The following is a 26,215-nucleotide window of genomic DNA, read 5'->3' as shown; positions in this document are numbered from 1 at the left end:
GTTCCCCATCTGAGGCACATGGCAGGGGGCTGGAAGGGATATGCCCTGTTCCACCACCTTCCCCAAGGCCCCATCCCTACCTCTTTTCTGCTCCTCTACGGAGCTGCGTGCATGCTGCCACTCTTCCCCCTCCCCCTCACTAGGGCCATCAGCTGATTGGCGCAGGGAAGGAGAGGGGGAGGGGCAGGAAAGCACCATGCTAGGGGAAGAAGCGGTGGAGGGAGAAAGCTTGGCTGCCGCAAGACCAAGCTTCTGCCTCCTGCCCCCGCTGGGGAAAGCGGTGGGCAAAGGGGCTGAGTGGGGCTGGGGCCAGGACCACGGCAGCGTGCCGCACAAAATTGGCTTGCGTGCCGTGTTTGGCACACGTGCCGTAGGTTGCCAACCCCTGGTCTAGATAATACTTAGTCCTATCATGAGTGCAGGGGACTGGACTAGAGAACCTCTCAAGGTCCCTTCCAGTCCTTCGATTTTATGATTACTTGATTCAAATTTTGCTTAGTCTGTAAAGTTAAAATATAAACACCAGTCTAAATTCTATTTCTTAGGTAACCAACTTTTATCTCTATGCCTGCTACTTAAAATAACTGAAAATCTATCTTTCTGTAGTTAATAAGTAGGTTTTATATTTTACTTAGAACAGCGTGCTTTGGTTAAATTGCTAAGGCAATCTCAGCTCAGATTACAATGGCTGATGCATGTCTACTTTCCTCTGAACAAGAGGCCAAGTAGGTAATGAGCTTACACTGGCCAGGCTTCTGACCCATTGCAAAGATGGTACAGTTCTGGGGTGCAGGGCTGGAGTTGCGGAGAATTGGCTGAAGCCTCTCTATTGATGGTTCATGAATGGCTGGGAGATCACTCACGTAACTCAGTTGGGTGTGTTCCTGCCTGTGGATGTCTGTGTGAGTGCAGTGCCTGCCAGAGGCTTGCAGCTTGACATCAGCATCACCATGAGAGAGCCAGCCCAGGTTGGTGGATTTGGAGCACTCAGTGGTCCTGCAGTCCAGGCTGCATCCTGGGAACCCCATCACATACATGCACCACAGTTTGGGAACCACTGCTCTAGAACATGCAGCCATTTTTTTTCTTCACTAGTAATGCTTATCAAACAAACTGCAAATGCCTTATACATATATCAGTGCCATCATTTTGCCTCAACATGTCAGTCTATTCCTCCTCAACAGAAACTGTCAGTTTCAACATTTCACTACCAAAACATTTAAGGTTTGTTAGCATTCACCTCTCCGGTTCACATGACAAAAAAAAAAAAAAAACACGTGAACTTGAATTTCCAGGATACAAAAAATCCACTACGTTAAAATGTTGAATGATAAGATACCTAAATTATCCCAGAATAGGAAAGGATATATGCATATATACACAATAACTTACCTTAAAAAAATGTTGTTTTAATTCACATAAATGCTACTATTCCTTCTCTTCCATCAGTAAAATAGAGACCCAGGTTTTAATATGATCATTCTAACAGTGTCACTATTTGCAGAGAGTTAGATCCTCTTCCCCGCTGCCCTCCAGGAACGTGGCACATATGAAATACACATTGATATAAAAGTAGTTCTCTGATAGCAGTGGAAAAAATCGAATAAATTTAGGAAGTTAAGTTGATGCTTCTTCTAAAAACTGATTCTGTACATTTGGAAACCCAAGCCACAGATATTCAGTACTAGAGTGGAGAGTCTGTTCCAGAACATGAACATCTATCTCAGGGGTGGGCAAACTACAGCCCAGGGGCTGCATCCAGCCCTTCAGACATTTTAATCTGGTCCTTGAGCTCCCGCCAGGGAGTGGGATCCAGGGCTTGCCCTACTTCGTCGCTCCAGCTGGGGAGTGGAGGTGGGAGCTTACCTCGCTCCATGCATGCCGTGCCTCCACACAGCTCCTGAAAGCAGCAGCATGTCCCTTCTCTGGCTCCTATGCATAGGGGCAGCCAGGGGGCTCCACACACTGCCCCCACAGCTCCCATTGGCTAGGAACCATGGCCAATGGGAGCTGCAGGGCAGCGCCTGCGGACAGGGCAGCACGCAGAGCTGCCTGGCCACACTGCTGCATAGGAGCCGAAGAAGGGACATGCCGCTGCTTCTGGGACCTACTTGAGGTAAGCGCCGCTAGGAGCCTGCACCCCTGATCCCCTCCTGTGCCCCAACCCCCTGCTCCAGCCCAGATCCCCCTCCCGCCCTCCGAACCCCTCGGTCTCAGCCCGGAGTACCCTCCTGTACCCACAACCCCTCATCTTCAGCCCCACCCCAGAGCCCACACCCCCTGCCCCATCCTGGAGCCTGCCCCCCCCCCCACGTCCTGAACTCCTAATTTCTGGCCCTAGTCCACAGCCCACACCTCCAGCCAGAGCCCGCACCCCAACCCCCAATTTCATGAGCGTTCATGGCCCGTCATACAATTTCCATACTCAGATATGGCCCTCGGGACAAAAAGTTTGCCCACCCCGGTCTATCTGGTAACATGCATGAAGCACAGATATCAGGTGATACCAAAAGAAAGAAGATCCATCTCTGGAAACCACATTTATGTTCATATATTTTCACCCATTTTGTTTTGTTAGTTTTCAGAGCACAGGAATATATGCATTATAAAATGCTATAAAAACTGTGTCAGCTGGTCTTTAATAGCTCTCCATGCCATGATATGTTGCTTCTCATCTTCAAAACACTTCACCAGCACTCAACTTGGCTGAGCTCTCATCTCACATTGATTCCACTGGAAATTGGGTTAAGTCCCTACATGATTTGCTCAACACCATGTGCAAGTTAGCTTTAAGGCTGGGACTAGGATTCAGTCCCTTTTTCAGGCTCCTGCTTTGAGCACATCTTTCCTAGGACTTCAATTTTTATAATGTAGTTATTAACTATTAATGTGCCAATATGACTAAAAGATTTGTAGATATAAAATCTACTATGTATATAGCAAGTGGATCGGGGTCTCCATCTCATTGTCTACATGCATGTGGTAAGATACCCTTTTTGTAATTCTGCCAGTTTGGTTGCAAAACTATCATGAAGTATTTTTCTTTAATTTGTGTAAAACCTCTGATAAAGACAATCACTGAATAATATATTTCTCTTCAAAGGTGTTATTCTGTAAATGAATATATGTTTAAGCCTCATGGGGTTATCCATCCACTAAATGGGGTGAAACAGTGAGGTAAACAGTGACAATAGCAACTAGGTCTGAAAGAATTTTTTAAGGTTTGCTTTATTAAAAAAGTGAGACCTAAACGTAAAGTGTTCCTTTAAATAAAGTTTTCTTGCATAATATATAATGCTCACATTTCTGAGAGTTTTTATATGGTGCTCATCACCATAGTTCCAAAGCACTTAATTATGGCAAATTATCCTCTTATTCACAGTTAATAAGAGAACCTAAAGGACTCTTGGCAAAGAACTTTCAGAAACTGTTGTGTTTTCCTCAGAAGTACTGAAATATTGGAAGAGCCTATTGCGTTCATGCTTCCAAGGACCTGCCACCAAACAGTCGATGTAGTTTAAATGTGATCATGTCATCATTCTTCAATGAGAAACAGCACAATAATTGAATCATGTTACGTACTAGAATATGAAGAAGGTGAATGCACAGAACAAAAATATGACTGTAATATAATTATAGGGAATTAGAAGAGTACAACCATATCTATGAAAAATAAGGGACTGCTGAGATACTTGAAAAGTATTAAGGTTTCTAGGTATATTATTTGACACTCTCCTAGCTTTTTGTACAATCCATGCAATTTCTTCCACCCTGCTCTTCCAAAATCCTCAAATAAGCCACTACATTGAAAGTTAGAACTATTAGGAGATCTAGTCTATCCCACTGCCAGTGGAAGAAAATTGTTTCTCTGAAACAAAGGCTGCAAGCCCAGCAGTCACGATCAGAAGCCACCCATCAACAAACCAGTCAATGTGAGAGCCATGACGAAAAAAATGTTCATAACAGATTCCAGCTTCAATGGGATATCAAACATTAAGGGACAGTTTCTGATGCTGTCTGTCAGAAAGAGTAACAGGCTCCGATGATACTAACTGAGCAATAAGGTCCTAAACACTGTGAGCAAGGGTATCACAATCTAGCCCCAAGCTAAAAGGAGTTTAAAATATCCTGAGAGAGTCCCTTAAAGGACCCCTGCAGTATGGGGTAATTAAAAATCAAACTCCACCAGGCAACAGTTTCAAATGACCATTACATTTATGAAATACTCTGATCAGTCTGTTTCTCATGTAAACCAGCTGGCATAACAAGTCATACCAAGTCTACAAGTGACAGAGGTTGCAAATAGACATTAACATCTTAGGTTGGAAAATACTTATAATAAAAAAATTCCTTATCTGAGCACTCAATTCCTAGACAGGATACGAGGAGGAAAAGTTAACATAAGAGATATTTCTCAAGGCTATACCATAAGGACAAGAACTAATCTTTGCATTTTTATTTCCTCCATTGAATTCAGTGGAACATAGTGTGTCTACAATTCAAGAAGCAAACACACAAGGAGGTGGTTAGAGTTTTTCTAACTCATTCATAGGGAATGCTGTGAGAGATCAGCACTCCTTCCAGCCCTTCTGTGTGACTTATTGTTTTGACCGACAAAAAGTGGTACCAGTAGCTCCTAGTTCCTTTCAAATAAAGACAAATGATAAAGCTACCATCAGTGAGACAAACATTTCTTGTTGTCCAGCAAATCCTCAGTTCCATAAGCCACATAATAAGTTCCCTGTCACTGGAGAACCGCATTATAGTATTTCTCTGTCTGACCATGTTCATGTGTCACTTGTAGTCCCTGAACCACAAAGAAGAGTTTTACTGCAACAGAGATGATACATCATTCTAAATATTAAGGTTTTGCATGTGATACTAGTCACAACACAACCTTTCATTAATGTGGCCTTCAAATTTTTGACAAATACTCTTCATAGGTGTCTCTGGTTAAGCAACATTTCACCAGAGAGCTGGGTGACTGGCTGGCATATCCATTTTTAGAAATTTTTATCCAGTGATATTCAGAGTGATACTAAATATTCTTATAGCCTTGTTTAACAGTGTTGACGCCTGCTTTCCATAAGATGCTACAAGACTGAACTTAAGGATTCTGCTTTGTGATAGGAATATTGGCTTATTTGCATGGCTAGGAGATGGGGGGAAAAAAAAGATACTTTCACCAGAATTAAAGTTTTAAAAACATCCCAATTCTAGTGCCAGTCTGCAACACCACAAGAGACAGGGGAGATTGGCTGACATGTTAATCTGGCACCAATCTCCATAAATTTCTATGACTGTCTCAAACACTTCTTCAGGGAGAATAAGAATGTCTTCTTAGTTTTTCTGTTGCTGTTCTCTGAGGAATACTCTTAGATATCTTTGGCTAGATACACAGGACTCTGAAGTGAGAGCACATCATAAAGTAAAAGCCTCACCAATAGAATGACTGGTCCAATGATGTGACCAGGGAAAATGCAAGAGTCATCTTCTCATGCAAGTTGTGGGTGAAATAGTAGCACAGTGATAGGACCCTTATATGCTTCAAACACAGCAGGTTTGAAGCACATGGAAAAAGCTATTATTTTAGGAGAGTTCAGTGATATGAAGTAAGCTTTGTCAAGCTTGAATCCAGAGCTGGCAGTAGGATCTGTGAAGTTTCCCTGATTTCGGGACCTAGAAATTTGAAGGACCTTAGATTTCATTAAAAAGGAGCATCAGTATTTTTCAGCGTGGGTGCCTATATTTAAGCATGCAACTAAGCAGCCAAATTTTCAGAGGTGCTGCATACTTGCAGCTCCCATTGAAGTCAGCTCAGCACTTCTGAATATGAGGCTACTATATTTAGGTGTGGAAATGTGGATTTAGATTGTGCTCTCATTGGAAAATAGTAAGCTAAATTTCTAGTCCTCTTCTTTAGGAAAACAGGGTTGAAAATGTAAGAACAAATGTAAAACATTCACAAGGGTCAGAATTTCACCTCTACTTTCCCCCCCAGAAGATCACAGCATATGAAGAATCCCTTGTGCAGATGTCAACAAGTCTCTTGATTGCTTTGAGGAATGCAGATCAGTCAATGAGAGAGATGGAAAAACCACCCGTTTCCACCAAAGGCACTAGGGTGATGCAAGCTCTTCCCCTCCTCCGCCCCAAGCTTCATGCAGCTGAGCCAGCTCCTATGCTACATATTAATGTTAGTGACTTTGTCCACAAGGAGAGGCTCCTAAATAGCTGGCAAGGCACTGTGATCTAGTGGACTAAATACAGAAATGAGAGCACGGTACTCCTGTTCTAATCTCATTTCTAACACTGGCTTCCACTGTGAGTTTAGTCAAATCATTTAATGAGAGTCTCCATTTCCTTAATTCAAAAAATGGGGATAATATCTACCTCTGGGGTGGTTGTGACAATGTGAGACACTTTAGAGATAAAGTTCACCAGAATGCACACAAAGCCCTCCTGTGCTAAGGACCTGGTGTACTCCAGAGCTCCAATTTATTTGAGCAATTGTCCCTCAGAATTGCTTTAACCATTGTCAACCATGCATCGACTCCAGCAAAAGCAGCTGGGCTCCACTTATGCAGCTGGGGGCTTTGGTAGGAGGAGTATTAACACACACTTCATAAACATGAATCAAACACATTTGGGGTTCAGCCCCAGAAATTCTCAATAACCTTTTCTAAAATCTACAGATTGGCCCTGAACACAGCAGTGTGATCATGATGGACAGAAGTCTCCTTCAATTAAATGGGGGTGGGGAAGGGAAGAAAGAAAAATTGGCTTGATGGTCCACCCAAAAACACTAAAGCCAGCTCTCCTTGCTTGGATCTTCTGATAGCAAATATTATTATTAATATATATTATTATTAAAAACATTTTAATGTGAAGAGCAAGGTAAATATTAGTATGCAATGTGATTTATTGGGGATAGTCCAGATTGCAAGGTCATTCTTTCAAATTTAATTGTTGTCCTTTGATAGTGCACATGCAATAAGTTACTGTAATCTAAGTTGTCCTGGCTCTTTTTTTCACATTTATTACTTGGCAAACCAACAGAACAGTTCTCTTGGGCTTTCCTATAATTACTTTGGAGGCTTTTTAGCATCCTGCATGAGAATAAATCATTCAAACATGAAAGTTGTGTACATATTATATAAATATATTTTCAAAAAAATATTTAGGGAAAAAATATATATAAATAAATAAAATTTCACAAAACATGCACCCTAAAGGCGTCAACAAGGCATTCAAGGTTTTGAAAAAGATAGACAAGCTTTTATAGTTAGACCTCTTGGGAAACCCTCTTCAGCTCGTTGAATCCCTCCTCAGTCTTCTCTTCTGCAGACAAAATAACCCCAGTTCCCTCAGCCTCTCCTCGTAAGTCATGTGCCCCAGCCCCCTAATAATTTTTGTTGCCTTCTGCTAGACTCTCTCCAATTTGTCCACATCCCTTCTGTAGTGGGGAACCCAAAACTGGACACAATACTACAGATGTGGCCTCACCGGTGCCAAATAGAGGGGAATAATCACTTCCCTCAATCTGCTGGCAATGCTCTTACTAATACAGCCCAAAATGCCGTTAGCCTTCTTGGCAACAAGGGCACAGTGTTGACTCATATCCAGCTTCTCGTCCACTGTAATCTCCTGGTCCTTCAGAATTGCCGCTTAGCCAGTCGGTCCCCAGCCTGTAGCAGTGCATGGGATTCTTCCGTCCTAAGTGCAGAATTCTGCACTTGTCCTTGTTGAACCTCATCAGATTTATTTTGGCCCAATCCTCCAATTTGTCTACTCTGGACCCTATCCCTACCCTTCAGTATATGTACCTCTCCCCCAGCTTAATGTCGTCTGTGAACATACTGAGGGTGCAAGCCATCCCATCATCCAGATCATTAATTAAGATGTTGAACAAAACCAGCCCTGCGACTGACCCCTGGGGCACTCCGCTTGAAGATCACGCTGAGCATCCAAAAACAGAGGCACCCCAAATTAACTTGTCACTGTTGAAAATTTAGTGCTATATCAATTTATAGAGCATGTATTGGAAGGCATCTAAGCACTGACTGAAATCAAATACCAGGCAATTAAAAATGCCCACAAACAACCTAACTGCATTGTCCAAGAGTATCAAGACAGCTGGTATAAGAACAAGCCAACAGAGCTCATCTGCATGGGATTGTTATGCTATTAGACTGATACTCTACCTTCTCAGTTATTGACATTTTATTACTACAACATTATGCATCAGCCCTCAGAATAAATCACATATATTAATATTGATGGTAGGGGACAATACTGGCCACATAATTGAAGATACACACAGTAAAAGTTTAATGATGGCATAGTTGGGAAAACAAAAGCAGCACCAGTAAGGTGGATAATGATCTCACTGCAAGGTGAGAACTGTTGTCTGGCTTGTTGGAAAAGGTGTGTTCCCCTTTAAGGGCTAGAGAGCCAGAGAGTGACATGCTGCAGCAGCTTCATACCCCTCAGCATGGGGATGCTGACCCATCCCCCCCAGGGGTGATCAGAAAACAGGGGAGACTATTTAGGTCCATGTTGGTGCAAGAAAATCCCTTTTACCTGGCCCATGCAGGGCAGCACCCTCCCTCCCAGGTTTGTCACGCTCTGCTGAAGGTATTACAATAGTCAGTCCTTTAAGGGGGTGGGGGGGAGCTAGGAAGGAATCTCCTCTTCACTGACAGATTGGCCAAGGTGAGGTTTTTTCCCTGCCTTCTCCACAGAAAATTGGGGGCTTAGTGGGGGCAGACATGAAATGGGGGTAGGCTATGATGTTGCCACTCATTACGTAAGCACGGGGTGGCTTTCCAGGGCATGTGCTCCATAGTAAAGGGACAGGGTGATCAGATAAAATGAATTACTAGAAGATTTAAAGGAGGTATTTTTTAAAGGCACAGGCAGAAACGGGGGAGTCAGGGCTCCTATGACTAGTATAATAGGGAGTCAACACCCTGTTCCTTTATAGCTCCCCCTTAACACTCATTGGGGGGAGGGGTGGGAAGGTCCCAGCAGCAGGACTAGGATGGGTAAAGAGGGTGGGCTGACACCAGTCCCCCCACCCCCAGGGTAAATGTAAATGATTATGAAATTATCTTCACTGTACAATTCTGTCCATCAGGTACTCCCAGGCATTTAGGAATAAAGTTGTGGCCTAATCAAACCATATCCAGTGTCTCCTGTCCTTCCAGCATACCCAGACAAATATGTTAGTTTAATTATTGCAGTAAAGAAATGTGCTTGTTTTCTCAAATCCACACCAGCTAAAAACCTGTCAGTCAATGCCACCAAACCACAGCATCTGAGTTTGTAAAGAGGAATTATGATCTTTAGAACTAACTACGCCAATTCACAGGTCTATCTACTTTGAAAATGGCTATCCTATCTTCATGGATAACCACCAAATATTTAAAAAACCCTTCTGTTTATTTTTCTAATGCCCAACAATATGCTAGGAACATAGCAAAACAAGTAAAAGACAGTTCTATTTGCTAAAATGCTTACAATATAGATTTCAGAATTATACAAACCAGTGTAATAACTGACAAAGAAATACAAAAACTACTACTACTTCTTCCAAAGCGGCAACTAACAAATGGAAAAAAATATATAATAATTTATTAGTCTCAGAGCCTGTCACCTATTAAAAAAAAAGCACACTACAAGCAAACCCACTGCAAATCTTAGTGAGGCAAATGTTCAGATATGCTTGTTACCTTTTCTTCCAAAAGTATCTGTGGTATAAATATTCTATGTAATGATGGGCAATGGAATACCAGTGAGGTGACCAAACTTTCCTAGAAAAAGCCAAGACATTTCTAAATATTCATAGATTCACACTTTGGGCTGGGACACAATTCCCATCTTGAGGAGACATACCCATTCTAGTTTGCTAAAAGCAAGTGTAGTTACAGCAACGGGAGCAGGGGGAGGGGTTAGCTGTCCCAAGCGTGTGTCTGAGACTCAAGGTACATACTCAGGAAGTCCCCTTCCACTGCTGGTGTCACCACAGCTACACTGTTTTTAGCACACTAGCTTGACGAATGTGGGTATGTCTCCCTTGAGCTGAGAATTATAGCCCCAGCCTGAAGAGTAGAGATACCCCCAGATAATAAAACCAGAAGGGACCAATGTGATCATCTATTCTGACTTTCTGTAAAGCACAGGACACAGGGCTTCTCCAAAATACATCCTGTTTGAATTAGAACATATATTTTGGAAAAGCAACCAGTCTTGATTTAAAAATTATAATAATTGGAGATATATCAATCTCCTAGAACTGGAAGGGACCTTGCAAGGTTATTGAGTCCAGCCCCCTGCCTTCTCTAGCAGGACCAAGTACTGATTTTTGCCCCAGATCCCTAAATGGCCCCCTCAAGGACTGAACTCACAATCCTGGGTTTAGCAGGCCAAAGCTCAAACCACTGAGTTATCCCTCCCCCCAGTAAGTACCAGTAATAAAGAAATCACCGCTGTAGGAGCAAGATTTTATAATTGTACTATGAGAATTAACGTATGATTTGATTTCATCCTGACAGCCACCCTTTTTTAATAACAGAACGGAATGACAGACCAGAACAATCCTTATGACTGATTATGGTCGCCCTTTTGTTTTAGGGTAAGTTATAATGTCTGCTATGGTTTCCTATATGTATTACAAATTAGGCACTCTAGTTAAATACACATTTCTTTGTTTTAAGGTTTAGAAAGTAAGAGACAGGATCTTGTATTGTGTCTATGTTAAGGAGATCAGAGGAACATTGAGGGCCTGAAGCCCCAATGTGAATTGTTCTAGTTACAAGATTTAGCAAGGCTTGATTTACAGTGTATTCTGCTGAATATAAAATACTGCTGTCTGTATACCTTTCAAGGTTTCTGTAAGAGATTGTGTCTGTAAGAGATTGTTTTTGTGAATGAGGAACGCATGCATCAGGAAAAGATAAGGTGTGAAAGCCATCACAAATGTCCAGATGGTCAAGAAAAAGAGAGAGACTTGGAAAAACCAGGAGACAATCAGAAAATATCCATTGTATCCAATGCTAAACATGTTAGCAGCATTGTTGACCTCAGAGGCGAGGCAGGCACCCCTGAAGAGGAGACAACAAATAGAAGATAACGATGGGAAGTCCGACAATAACCATCACATGATAACAGCAGAAAACCCCAAGATTAACACCATTTAAGGACTAATGATTATAGGATGACATTGCAAAATGCATGGACTCAAATGGGAATTTATAACTATAAAGCTGAGGTGTTTTGCCATGGAACTCTGGGTTCAGTCCTGCAAAGCCTCAGCGCATCGGATTGCAACTGACAGAGCCCAGCTCCACGCTCGTGCTCAATCTAACTGGCCATTAGATTGACTCAAGCTACAACAGACTGGTAACTATAAACATCAACTGGCAGGACTCTGTGTGTGTGTGACTGAAAAGCATATGCTAACTGTTATCTTTTCAATAAATGCGGCGTATTTGCCTTTTCCCTCTGAAAAGATTCCGTGTGCTTTGTATAGCATAACACCACAACCTTTGGTAAATTATACTCATTGTTAAAAAGTTGCATCTTACTTCCAGCCTGAATTTGGTTCGCTTCAGCTTTCAGCCACTGGCTCATTAGACCTTCATCTGCTGGACTGAATAGCCCGTTATCATACTGCTACTTATAGACTATTCAAGTCACCCCTTCCCTTTTGTCATGGTGCACAGCAGAAGGCTTTGGCATCTAGGAGAGAGTTGTTTCTGGTAGCTGAGCAGCATAAGGGGTTCTGCAACTGAAGCCCAGAGACTTGTTCGGGGAGTGGGCAAAAATGTTTTCTAGCTAGAATGAGGAAAGATGCTTTTTGGCCAGGTTCCATCATCTTAGGAGGAAACGTTGCTTGTCACTGGAAGTTGCAGGAAGGTTTGGAAGCTGGGGCAATGGTTGGGGTACTAGTCAGTGGGGTGTCTGGGAAATGTTTAGTAGTGCTTGTCACTGATGGGTAGATGTAGAAGGATTTATCAGCTAGAGGAGGTCAAGTTGAGAGTATTTATGTGGAGATTGCAGGAAGGTTTTGCAGTTCAGAGCTGGGTAGGAGCATTTTTCACTGGCAGATACAGGTGAAGTCAGGACTGGGAGAAGGACAGGAGCAGACCGCATAACTCTTGCAATGTGTGGAAAGTTTTAGCAGCTGCAAGAAGCTGAAGAAAGGGTTGTTTGCCAAGATCTGTGTGTAGGACGAAATGGTGTGAGCATAAGGGTTACATGGGATGCCCTGACAACTAAGTGTATAACTGGGAAACAGTGGTCACAGGGGGGTGCCTGTCCATTCATCCTACTCTCACAAGCAATCGCCAGCATTCTACCCTATGCCAGTAGCAGTGGAAGCCTCCTAAAAGTGGGGGTCCACAGGTGCCCAAACTGTGGCCCTGCCCCTTCTCCCTCAAGACCACCCTCCTTCTCACTCCTCTCCACCCCCAACCCCCATTTCTCATCCTTGCAGCCAGTAAAAAGTGGGGAAACCATGGTCCCCAGGCTCCCGCTGTTCCAGCACCCCTGCCTGATAAAATATTTAGATGGCTCAGCTACTCACTACCATGTAACATCCTAGTCAAGTTTATATACAACAAAAATGGTACTTTGCATTATGGGGCACTCTAAACAAGGCAAAAAGAACATTCCATGATATACAGGAATAGTTTTGTTTTACAAGTGGCTGTATCAGGAGAGGATAGAATAGTACCACAGCTCAATTCAGAAGCAGCTAAGTCACCAAATTACTGTAAGATAGGTAGAGCAAAGTACCAAAGAGCTCACACGCACCCCCTTTTCCACCCACAGAGACTCCCATTTCCATTAGCAGCCCCTTACAGCACTTGATCTCTGATAAACAATTTATTTCTTTGACTAAGGGGCCAAGTCACAAACTATTGTATGTAGAAGTACACAAAAATACCGTGGTACACTCCAGGCCAAAAGTTATCAGACAGCTCCAGGGAAGGATTAAAGAGCATTGACTAAGCTACAATTATGTAATTAAACACAAGACATATGGAGAAATTATGATTGGAGTATTTTAAGTGTAACAGTCATCAAAGCCACATTAATCTATCTTGATCACATGGGGAGGGTGTTGTGAATTAGCCTTCATTCATCCCAGATATTCAGGCAGGGCTTGTGGAAAGTAGAAGCCACTTGCAAGTTTATTATGTTAAGGGTTTGGGGTTTTTTGTTTTTTTTTTAAAAGCTTAAATTTTGCCCTGAGTTAGCTTTATAGAGAGCAAGGGCTATGGAGAACAAAACTCAAATTCAGGTGGCAGAGAAAATATATATTGTAGAAGGAAAGCCAAGTTGTATTTACTTTTAAAAGACCTAAGGGCAGGGCAATTATTTTATATAAAAAGGGAATGAGAAGCAGTAAAGCAAGCTCCATGACTTACCTTGCATTGCTGACTATAAGTTGTATTTAGAGAGCTGTTTAAAGAATCATCCCCACTGGAGGATGATTTACAGTGTTTTGGCATGAGAGCAGCAGTGAGGAAGTAGGGCAAAGAAAACCTCAGTACCAAACACTCAAGTTACCATTCACTAGTAGATTTCCCCAGAAAAGCACGCCCTTTTATGAAGCTGGCTATGGGGCAGAGCTAAAGGGCTAGCTCCACCCCCTAATCCCACCCAGAATTTGGGAGCAGCTATAAAAAGATTTTTAAGGAACCACTTAGAATTCTATGATCTTATTAGGTACAGTATTTGAGTTACTGGGGGTGGGGTGAATGAATGTACAGTTTACAGTTACTTGTACTGTGTGTGCTCATGGGGGCAATTTGGGAAGTAATACTAGTTTTGAGGATTGACTATTTTGCAAAAATCAAGAAGTTTAGGGCTAAACTGTGGTTGTGGCTATGGTTATCTCTAGCAGGTTTTATTGTTTTATTGTCTAACTTTTTATGCGCTTTTAAAGCAGCACACTACACGGATCACTTAATGCATCTGTTTGCTTTGTGGTGCTCCACAGTCAACCTCAGCACAGTGTGAAAAAGATCCTCATTAATAAGCTTTTATCTCTATAGCCTGTGATATAAGCAGAATCACTGATATATGCTGCTGATTCATTGCACTGAGCTACTTTGGGAGAAACTTCACCAAGATGGCTATTTTCAGTGGCTTTCTAGTCTAGTGTAACCATATTTCATCAATAATAGTATCATCTATCTTTTCAGGACATCTAGTCACCACCACTGTTGTCTTAAATTATCTTCTGTATTCATAGCCCTTTATTTTGACTATTAGTTTATGCTTCTATTAAATGAGGTCATCCTGATACTGCTGCAGGAGATCTGGTGTGAAATCTGAGTCCTTGAGCTGCCTGGCAGGATTCCAGCCATGCTTCCAGTGTTTTTGACTATCATCTGGTATGCTTTCCAGGGAGCCATTAGGTGATTATGCACTTGTTAACAGGATCTGAACAAGTAATGGCTGTTACAACAGTCAACATTTCTGATCTTTCCTTCTTTGTGTGAAGAAATTAGTAACTCAGTCGGCTCTCTCCAAATTCTTTAGAATTTTTTTTAAATAAAGCTAGGCTATATATTTTTCTTTCAATGCCTTTCTCAGCAAAAGGACACTGATCATTTCTCTGTAAATATTAAATTGGCCTTTACAAGTTAATGAAAATTCCAATATGCATTTTTAGGATCAGAGCACTCAACTTAGTGCCCTGCCCTCCCTCCCCTGAAAGAGCTCTGACTTGAAATGTCAGTTGAAAAAAGAAGAAATCTTCATGACAACAGGAAGCTCTGCTATGGTACTAACTTTCACTCTCTCTACTGCAGGGTTTCTACAGCAATGAAAAAGTGATGTCAAATACTTTTTTGAATTTAAACCTAATTTCTTATAACACATTCAGCATAAATGATCCACATCTCTCTTTGTGACCGAACACTCATAATTTGGCCTTCAAAGCTGCCTTTGAATTTATATACTCATTTTCTTGTGAGAAATATACAAGTTCTTTTCTTTGCCATGGTTTTAAGGTTTTCTGACAGTGGAGTTGTAGTCCTGGGGCAAGCTTCTTCCCTAGATTTCTCTTTGGAGAAGAGGCTGTTTTTCTGTTCTGTGTTAATGCAGACCTAGCACAATGGGGTACTGATCCATGATTGTGACAGTACAAATAATAATATTCCCCCCAGGTACTGCTGATGTGGGTCAAATTCTGTATAATCAGTGGAATTCCCATTTATTTTTAGTTGCTGTTCTCTCCCAGTGGTAGTAGGGGAACCAAATGGGGGTGTTCATAGGATTGGGGGAGACATGCTGTGGGAGGAAGGCAAAGTTAAAAGTGAGATGTGGTGTAAATATCAATTTTGTTTTTGAGGATAAAATTGTGCACTGTCACCTTCTGTTGCTACTACACTATGTAATTGAGGTCCATGCTGTTTGAAATACTAAGCTGGGGAGATCCCAGAACAAATTAGACCTTAATTTGTAAAGGATCAACTATTTCTGTTGCTAAAAGCCATACTTACCTTCCATATTTAATGTTTTTAGAGTCATCTTTGGAGACTTTTATAACCTTGATCTTGATGCTAAGGCCAAGTCTTCACTATAAACTTCTATAAATGTTTATTAGGATGATTTTAATGTCACTTTTCTAGTGGCAAAACCTCTAGTTTAGATGCAGTTATATGAGCAAGAGAGTCATGTTGTCAGTATAGCTTATTTCCTTTGAAGACTTGGTAAAGCATTTTTTGTCAGTAGAAGCTGCATCTGTATTAGAAGCGTTTATTGGAACAGTTATAGGCATAAACTTTTTTAGTGTTGACTAAGTCTGAGAATGCATGACAGTAAAATTTAGCATGGAATTCTATTGAAATCAATTTGATTTCTGCTAGCTATCCCATTCAGAGTCTATAGGATTAAGTACAAAACTTCCAGGAGCAGACTAACATTGTAAGAGGATTTAAATACCATCAGAACCTTGACCCCATTAGGGACTGTGACAGTGTTTAATAATTAAACTGTACAACCAACCTAGTACCAAGAGTCTCTATGCCATGTGGAAGATCTATATTAAATTTCTAATTCCAACCTCCCACTCCATGGGCCAGTAGGACCTGGGGTGATATGACAGCAATGTGATTAACTCCTGAATTGGGTAAAGCGGAGCATCCACATGAGTAAACTCCTTGGCCAAGGAGTAGTACTGACAGGTTCCATACCCAGAGGTAGAGTGGGACCAGGTTGAAAACCCATGCTGTAACATGAGTGCTCCTTTGTTTGTGCGTCTGTTTCCTCATCTGGCAACATGTTCAGGCAAAGCAGCAAGTGCTGATTACCAAGCTGAGCACTAATGGCATGTGCAGGACTATGTGCTGACTAAAAGAAATTGAGGATGCAAATAACTGTGCTGGAAAAGTCACTTTTGAAGTGTTCAGGCAAAGGCAGAATTATGAGCAGGAAATCACAGAAGGAAGGTACAGATTGAGGGGGCAAGCTGGAGGGATCCACAGGGAACAATCCATCAGGTGAGATGGGATCAGAGGAGTAAATTGTCTCTGGCTCAGAAATGCTGATCTCTAGCTCTCTTTCTGGGGTTTGTCCTCGGATCCCTGAGGTCTAAGCATCATTCTCATGACTAGTGCTCACCCCCCCTCCCCCACAAACAACTGATAAAACATTTTTCTAGTGGAAAAAATGCTGTTGTGCCAAAATCTAAATATTTAGCGGAAACATACCTGTTCAACATTTCATTGGGTTTTGCAGGCCGAGGATATTTGCGAGGGAGGGCTGGAAGAAAGGAAAGGAAAGACTCTACAGCCTGATGGTTAAGGCACAGGCTTGCACTGTAGGAGATCCGGGTACAAGTCCTTGTTCTCCCTGATTGATAAACTCTGCTCTGAAGCAAGGACATGAACTTTGGTTTCCCACTCACAGACCAATGTCCTCATCATGGGGATATGGAGCTATTTGGGATGGGGGAAGGGGACGTCCCATTTTTTTCCCCACAAAATATTTAAAGGTCTTATTTTTGTTCTGCACTGGAACAAAAACCATTTTCAAAACCTTGACAAGGTTCACAGAATGGAATTTTCTGGCCAGCCCTAATCACAATCACTTATTTGAAAACTGTGACTAGTGCTCCTGTACTTCCAAACTTACTGCTTTCTGCAATGAGTGCAGTCCAGAAAGATTATGGTTGCTGAAGTAGGGCACTGGCAATGTGAGGTGTGAATGTGGGTGAAGGGATCCTTGGAACTGGAGAATGCTGAGTCGCAAAGGGGAAAATATCTGATTCTCTTTCTTATGATGACTTTAAAAAGTTATCAAAATTCATACTGATCAAGATCTGACTCACCACAATCAATATCTGAGTTAAAAGCTCAAGTTACACAATCCTCTCAAACAAGTGAAACCCTTAACTAAAGCAGGTCATCAAACAAATCCTAAACTCTTCATCGGTGCCTTGTATATCTATCTTTAAAAATATTTAAACTATCAATTAGCTTTAACATAGTCCTACCACTTTAATCTATTGATCAGTAATGCCTTGGCCATTAAACCAGCTAGAAAGATTCCGATGCTTATGATGCTATTCAGAGTATTGAGTGCCAGGAGAAGTTATCTTGTTGGAGCAGTCTGGTAACTTGAGTTCCTGTTTCAGCAGTAAGCCTGATAAGGTAGGCGCTCCGAATTAAAAATATCCCCTATATGCCTACTCTATTTACAGAGCCTCTGGTTTGGTATCTCTTTGATGGGTTAATTTAGCTCCCATTAACATTAATGGTGGCTGTAGACATGCCCACAATGTTTCCAATTTATTTAGAAAGAAAAGGTGCATATGGTCATGGTGATAGTAGGGAAGTGTATTTATTTGCCCCTCCCTCCCCCCAAAAGTACACCACAACAAACTTTTGCTGCCATAAACAATTTTGTATTTGAGCCTATAACTGAAAGTTGCCATCCTGTTAACAGATGTTATCTCTGACACTGACAGTTCAGGAATCCAATGGAAAACTAAAGCAGTTTTAAATAATTAATACCTGTTTCACCCCTAAAATGTGAATAATTTATTACTAGTATTGTCAATGTTGTTGAAGCACATTGAGAATCAGTTTAAAATCTCTCCTAGTGGTGTTGCACTGCTGCTGTAATAAATATTAGTTCCTTAGCATGATTTCCAAGACTAAATTTCACATCTACCATCATGAAGCTAGATTCATTGACTCATTGTATTAATACTTATTCCAAACTTTTAAGCTACTGAGCTGAGCAAAATGGATGCTGTTTTCCTTCTCAGTCTGATTTTAAGTTGTCCTGAGTATTTTTTAGTATCAGCACCGAACACAGTAATCTACAGACCACAGAAGGCCAAGGAGCAAGCAAGTCAGTCTTAATAAACCAATCACTGCTCTCCACAATGACAGAACTCATTGTTTTAATGGTATATATTTAACTGCTAGATAAAGGCTTTGCAGGTGTATGTTTTAAGCTGGGACTTGAATCCAAAGGTGGTAATAAACAAGACTGAGATAGTTTCTAACCTAAGGAGTGGTAAGAAGGAAGGCAAGGAGACTAGAATATGGAAACATGCACAGAGAATAGTTAGAAAGGGATCTTGTGCAGAGTACTCTGGGGGAATTGTGTGCATGTGCATAATTAGTTTCCTGCAGATTTCTTTGCTTCTCTGCAGAAAAATGATTTTCTGACAGGGAAGCAACAAGAGCGGTCATGCAGCCTTTTCCAGCAGTATGTTTCACATGCCCAGGGCAGCTGGCAGAGAGGTAAATCACTATAGGACAGGGGAAGACCCAGCTGGTGGCTCCTACCCTGTGCCAGGCTCAGCTGCTAGTCCTGGCTGGGTGGGGGAGGACAGGACTGCCTCTTCCACTGCATGGCATCTGGGGCTGTGTCAGACCCACCTCCAGATTTCTTCACTGGCTGTAGGAAGCTCTGCAAACTCCCTCCCCGCCCTGCGCTTCCTGAATCCATTGCTCCTTAGCTGCAGGGAGAGGGATCACGGTACAGGGAACTGCTCCTCCATCTGCCCAACCCTCATGCATCCAGTCTCTCTCATGCCCAGACCCTCCCACTGAGCCTCATGCCCCCCCATGAGCCCCACTCCTCCTGCATCTTAACTACCCTAACAAGCCACCCACACCTGGACACCCACCCTACTGACCTTCACCAGCTGTTCCTGGATCCCCACCCCACTGAGCCCCACTCCCCCAGCATCTGGACCCCCTAAGCTCCCCATACCCCCCTTCATCCTCCCACTGAGCCCCAACCACATTCACCTGGACCCACCTGCAGAGTCCCATTATGGTTGCACCCAGAACCCCCTTCCCCAAAAGCCCCTGTGCAGGCAGATCTCCCCTGCATCTGGCTCCCACACTGAGTTACCTGCACACAGTTTTCCCCAGACAGAACCCTCTCAACCCACACCTAACCCATCCACACTTGGATCCTGCCTTGCTGAGCCGACCTGCCCACACTGGTGCACCTGGCACAGAGGGGTGGGGCAGGGCTGGTCCTTGTGCGGTGCCAGGTTTGGGTGTAGCCAGTCACCGCAGAGTCTGTGTCCTGGGGGTGAGGGAGGGGAGCTGTACAGTGATCTCCCACCTCTGTGCAGCCAGGCATCTGTGCCTCCAATGCCATGCTGGAGCCTCCACATTTGACAAAATTTGCAGAATTGTATAATATTGGGTGCTGAATGTCTAATTTTTGGCACAGAATGCCCTCAACAGCAGCAGAGTAAATAAAGCAAGATGGGGGAATAGAAAGAAACGGGTGCAAAGGTATAAGTAGGAACATAGTATTTGCCTGGACTTGAAGACTGAGGAAGGGTAGAGTTACCCCCACCTCTCAGATAGGGAAACTGAGGTACAGTGAAATGTGACATTGCTTTCTAAGGGTCACGGTGTCTGTCACAACCAGGAACAGATCCCACAGTTTCTGACTTCCAGTCAGTCCTATCTGTGAAACTACCCTCCCTCTCATAAATAAATTGGAATGCAATTTAAGTGAAAGATGGCTATTACACAAAGGCATGTTCTGGATAATATTCCAGTGGAAGAAAGAGTAGGTCTACAAATCATTATGTACACTTTCGCTGCCATTTCATATTATACCTTCCAAGTGTTGCACAACTGTAGAAATATGTGCTGAGATCAAAGGCAGGTGGTTTTCTTTTTTTAAAAAAGGGTTTCACGGCTAAATCCATAAATGGATTTACTTAGGTAGAACAGTTCAGCTGTCTAAGGCTCATCTCTGATCACCTTAAGTGTAACACATTCTTCTTACCCCTCAGCTCTGTGTAGGGAATCCTCTTTCACAGCAGTTTACCAGTGTTATGTGGTGTTTTCCATGGTAATGGTATGGTGATAACCAGTATAACTGAATTCGGTACAAACTGAATGCTTGTAATTTTCATATGTTCTGTCCTATTGAGGACTAAAACATTTTTCATGCCTACATTTTTTTCCATTCAGACTGTAAGGGATCATTGGTTATTACAGGCTTTTGGACCCTCTAAAATTTATAACACTTACCCAGAAACTATTTAAAAAAAATTAGCTTCTGCTTAAGCTGCAGAAACTTGAGATAGTCTGCCCATCATATCAGCAGTAGCTGAAGAAGCTGACTTCCCATGAAATACTGACTCTGATAAAATCTGTATCTAAATTCTAAAATTGTAGAAGCCTAAATCAGAAGGCACTTATTCCCCCACGCCACATGAAAATGGACAAATGCACATTATCCCCATTGCTTAAGGAAAAAAAAAAAATCAACTCCAACTGAAGTCATAAGAATCCATGCACTCAGAATAATTGGGCCAGGGCATAGATATGAATGGCTGTCCTCATGGAAAGTATTATGAAACTTTTAATAAGCTAGTAGTCAAGATCTCAGGTAAGCCTCACCCAGAGACAAAACATGTGCCACCATGCCACAGTGGGGCACTGATTCATTAAATGACTCTGAGGGAACAGTGCTACCTACAGAGTCATCAACACTACTTTGAGCAACAACATTTGCGTTTTTCTTAGCCATCTCCTACAAAAACTGACCCAGCCTAATTCTTTTGAGACAACTGGAAGCTTAATATGATATAGCATCATTTCCCACTGAACAGCTTGACAAGTTACTTGAAGTTCTTTAAAAGAAATAGAAACAATTTTGAGAGATTTGACTGTATGGGAGTCACAAGGGAGGAAGTTTCAAACATGTAATTGCATCCATTTAAGAAGAGGGGGAAGTCTGGAGCACTGGTTACTTTAAAGACAAATACAGTATGAATGATATTTTGTAGCTAAAATTACATTGAGTTTGAAGACCTTTTAAAAGTGACTGATCAAGGTTAAAACTGGTAGTGAATTCTGTTTCCTGCCCAGAAACTTAACTAGTGATTGGGGAAGGTCAATTTAAGTTGCAGTTGAACTCAGGGACTGGAAGCATTGGCCAGAAGGGACAGAGATAAGCAGTGGAGATTGTTTGGAATTGTAACAGTCAAGATGAGAAATGAAAGCATGACTCAGAGTTTTAGCTACAGGTAGAGTCAGATTTAAAGTTTGAACTATTAAACAAATCTGGCAACTAAACACTATCTGGCAAGAGCACTAATGAGAAGCAAAGGCATTACAGAAGACTCCTGTTCCTTATCACTGAAATAGACATAATGCAGCAAGAATTAACCTTGAAAGAACAAATCACCAGATAGATGGTCAGTTGCCAAAATCTTAACAAAAAAAAAACAAAAAAAAAAACCACAACACAGAACTGCAGTTTTATCCATATTCAGCATCAGAAAGTTCCAGTCCAGCCAGTTAGAGCTGTTTGCCAAACTATGTCAAATTAAGTCATGGCACACCCCATAAAGTGAGGTCATAGAAAGATACCCGCACATTCCAGGTGTCTTTCAACTTAGAGGTACGTAGGTAAGTCATAAACAGGCACCTAGTCATGTTGAATCCAATGCTACAAGGCATAGGCAGTGAGTTATATGGGCCCATGGTGCCTGGCCACCAGGAATATTCCTGGCCTGGAGCCCAACTCCAGCAATGTTTGAGGTTGGGTCTCTCCCTTGGCCCCACCTTCTGCCCCTGGGTGTTCCCCTTCCCCACTCCATGTGTCCCCCAGGCCATTTATACTGTTATTTAAGCCCATGTGTCTTCTGTTTTTACACCCCACAATTTGAAAAGAGGCAGGCAAAAAGGAAATATCTGTCCAGAGAACAAATTTTCATATTTTCGCCATTCACCACAAACAATGAGGTCTTCTCTGCATTATTAAGAGAGATCTGTGAATGAAACAAACAGATGAGCAGTGGCAAAATATAGTTTGTAAAATAGTTCTCCCATTTGCTAACATCAGATAATCTAATTGCATGTATACTTTGCAGCTTCCATAGGTGTTAATACCCCTACTGTTATTACTGTAACTTTCTATGCTGTGATGGCTAAATGCCTCATCACTAAATGCAACATGCTGATTCATCAGGCTCTCTTAGGTGTATTCCCTGTAATAAGGTTTACCTGTCACTGATCTTTTCTATTAATCAGCATTCTGAAGGGTTCCTTTTACACTTCTCTTACCTGAAGTGCAGAAACCTGTCTTGGACAGTAATTATAGAGTTAGCAGCAATGCTAAAATGGATATATACTGCAGTAACTTAAATTAATGCAGAAGGAACTCTTTAATGGCACAGCAATGTGAAACCCTTTGAGCCACAGTAAGGAACTAATCATAGACTCACCCAAAATGTTTCCTGTATCATATCAATGATGGCAACCTTCTCTTAAATGACAAAACTCTTATTTGAATTTCCATGCACCCTGAAACTCAATACCTATGTAACATTCACTATACATTACAATGTTTGCCAAATTGCTAGCTTAAATAAACCGCACAGGTTACTGGATAGAGCGTTGGACTTGGAGTCAAGTCCAGGAGTGGGTAATTCTGGCTCTCGTAATGATCTATCACGTGTCACAGGATCATTTAGCCTCTGTGCCTCAGTTTCCTCAACTATAAAATAATACTTACACATCCTTTGTAGAGTCCTTTCAGACCTACAGATAAAGGCTGTGTCTGTACTAGCTTTTTTAAAAGATCTCCCACCACTGCACTAGCAGCATTTTTACCACAGTACTATTTAACCCTGCTTGGAGCAGATCTAGCTACCACAGTGGTAAAAACTAAGTGACCATCTGAGCCCTGTCTACAGTAGCACTCCCACCATTGCTAGCATCAGTGGACGAACACCCGTCGACATGGAAGAGTCAGAGGTTTCCCAAAATATTATAATGTAGATAAGGCAGAAAACTACTACGGAAGAGCTCTGATTAGGTTGTTATATGTACAATTACCTTGTGACAAGAAGTTCAAGGTCTCAAATCAGATGTTTTATTTTTAAGGACATGAAAGCAATATCAGGGCTCTTTAAATAACCATAGCAGTTATATTAATCTGCTTGTTTGTTTACAAGACTACACACCTTTTTTAGAAAGGCCAAAATAGGAGCATAAGGGATCTCAAGCAACCCCGTAGTGATGGTAAAAACTAAAATCAAAGCTGAGTCTTTCTGCTACCCATATCAGTAGAAGTTACTCTTGTATGCATACCCCATGCCAATGAACATATTGTAAGCCTTCTTTTTAAGTCTAGTATACTCTGCAACATGTGCTGTAGCTGGGTTATTTTTGGACTCACACTTACTCTAAAGAAATGTTCCAGCAACAGTACCCTGCTTACACTAGACAGCCCTAGTACTGTCATCATTGCTATCATTGGTGGGGTGCAGTAGCAGCAGTTGAACGGTGGAGTATTTCCTGAAGAAGTCTAGTCTAGATAGACACAGGCAGAGAGACCAGCAGGGGAAGAAGACATCAGCTGTTTCAGCACACAAGGGAATTATGGATGTTAACTAGCTGGAGAGGTCATACCAGTTAATGTTCAAACAGCTGTGCGCTTTATCCACTGAATCTTTTATTACACTCTCTCTCTGAATTATAAAATCTGGCCACAAATAAAAGCCATTGCAGGAAACTGACTTCAAACTCAAATAATCCCAACTACTCCTGGGATGCACCTTAGCTCAATATAGGAATAGATTCGTTTCCCTCTCCAGCAGAGCCCTTGATACACTAAGCGTAGCTCTAGCAGCCTAGAGTACTGGAATACACAGCAGAAAACGATTTCGGTGCTGCAGCCGCCTACACTCATTTAGCTGACACGCGGGGTCTACTTCCTACCCGGCTTTAGCTGTTAAGGGGACTTCCCCAAAACCAAACCGGTTTGAAGAAGTGATCTTTTCCTGTACGCTTGACGTTAGCCGAAAACCTCCCTCCCTTCCATACCCTTCTCCAAATCAAGCGGAAACCTCCACACATGGGCGATGAATGTACTTGCTAGACTTGCTCTCCAAACGGAGCGCTCATCTTAAAACAGATAAACTATGGCAAACAAACCCGTGTGCCCCGCACAGCGCTCAGGGCAGGTTAAGGAGCTGCTTGGCAGAGGTACAGGGGGTGCGTCTGAGGCGAAGACTCCAAACACTTCGCCTCCTCCACGGACCCCCGCTCCCTGAACGCCTGTAAAAAAAGCAAAGCGATGGGCGCTGCAAAAAAGGGGGAACAAGCCACTTCCTGCCAAGCGCGCTTTGTACCTTCGCCGCCTCTTGACAGCTCAGCCCAGCGCAACTCACGTGTCTCCCACTCCGGTCCCTAGCAGTGCTGCTGGGCACAGCCCGCCCCGCCCGCGCGGCTTGCCCAGCCGCAAACACCCCGCTGGGCGAGGCACTTTCTGCAGAAGGGATCGTTCTGCCAACCGCCCCTCCTTCCCGGGGGGCGAGCGCTGGGGAGCTGTCCTGTGACTCCCTCCACCTCGCGCTCTGCCAGCGTGGCAGCGCCTCTTCCCCCCACAGCCCACAGCACCTTCACCCTGGGGCGGAGGGGACTGCGAGCTGGTCCCTTGCTGCCGGATGGCAAGGGGTTAAATCGGGGCGGCAGTCCGCACAGCGACTCTGGGCAAAAGCAACTTCTTGCACCCTCCAGCCACTGCACCTGGTCATGCACCCCGCCCAGGCGCCTGGACGGCTTTAAATGCACTTGACTCACCTCACCTGCCTCCTCCTGGGCCGCCGCCGCAGCTTTCCCTCTCCCTGGCCGCTGACAGCTGGGCTTTGTTGTCTCCACCCACCCCCTGCGCTTCGCCAGCTGCTCCACCCCGAGAGCCACGTGAACCAACCGGGCAAGCCCCTGGCTGCCGCTGGGCTCCGGATCGCTCCGGGGATGGGAGGAGAGCGGAGCGCGGGGGCAGAGGAAGTGGGGAGGAGGGAGGAGTGTGCGTGCCGGCGAGTGGCGGAGGAATGGCTTTGTCACAGCTGTGAGCAGCCACCCGCGCTCCCTGCCTTATCTCCGGGCACATTCTCGGCGACGGGGGAGCCTGATGTTTTCTTTTTTCTCCGTAACGCTGGCCCTGGGTTGCTGTGTTACAAGGCTTGGATGGAAGGGCAGCTAAATGGAAACGTCTCAGCGGTGGCAGCTCGAGAAAGCCAGGAAAAATATGCACCTAGCTCCCAACCCCCCCTCCCGCCAACAGAATATCGTGCCAGGGGATTGGGACATCTTCATTTACAGGAAAAACATCCCCAAATGAACAATTTGCCACGGTTCCAAACAGAGCGGCCGTATTTCCCTTCCTTCTCTAGTATCGAGCTGTAGCAGCATGCTTAAGCTTAAGCGCTTTACCGTGAGACAACAAGGTTCCTGACCTCGGGATCTCACAATCTAGGTAAGACCCTACAATCTAAGGACAGGAGCGTGCAAAGAGTGACGCTCAAACATCAAGTTACTCCTGCACAGAGTCCCACTATTAGCATTCCGCCAGGGGGGCCATTCTCTCCTGCTATGATTTTTATAGCAGAGGCCTATCTCCATGGTATCCAAGTGCTGTGGTAACTACTAGGCTATACTTCTAGGCCTGGCTGTTTGTAGGATGAGGCCCTATTATATTTCCCTTGTTTTCTCCCTGAAGTTGCACACTGCACAATAACCCATAACCCTTTAGCTTGTGTTCTGCAATGGGCTCTTAATACCCAAATAAGGGAAGGACTTGGTTTTTTCTATAAAAATCTTAGAAATCACACGTGTTGGTTTTTTTCCAAAATCATCTAGCTTGTTCCCAAGAAATGAGATTCCCTTATGAAGCTGTCAACACTATG

General features: G+C 43.1%; 1 protein-coding gene across 2 annotated transcripts in view; it reads right to left on the bottom strand.

Moving 5' to 3' along the window:
- MAPRE2 (microtubule associated protein RP/EB family member 2) overlaps positions 1-25,333 on the bottom strand; it is a 158,264-nt gene extending 132,931 nt beyond the window's left edge. The window contains exon 1 of one of the 2 annotated variants that reach the window (XM_050942049.1): positions 25,110-25,333. The gene's annotated coding sequence lies outside the window, so the exon portion shown is untranslated. The remainder of the gene's footprint in view (positions 1-25,109) is intronic. The other variant, XM_050942050.1, reaches the window with a different exon arrangement.
- Positions 25,334-26,215: the final 882 nt, after the last annotated feature.

Source organism: Gopherus flavomarginatus, chromosome 2 (genome assembly GCF_025201925.1).
Source record: "Gopherus flavomarginatus isolate rGopFla2 chromosome 2, rGopFla2.mat.asm, whole genome shotgun sequence".
Taxonomy (NCBI): Eukaryota; Metazoa; Chordata; order Testudines; family Testudinidae; genus Gopherus; species Gopherus flavomarginatus.
The sequence above is the reverse complement of the archived record's forward strand: the minus strand, read 5'-3'. Positions and strand labels throughout refer to the sequence as shown.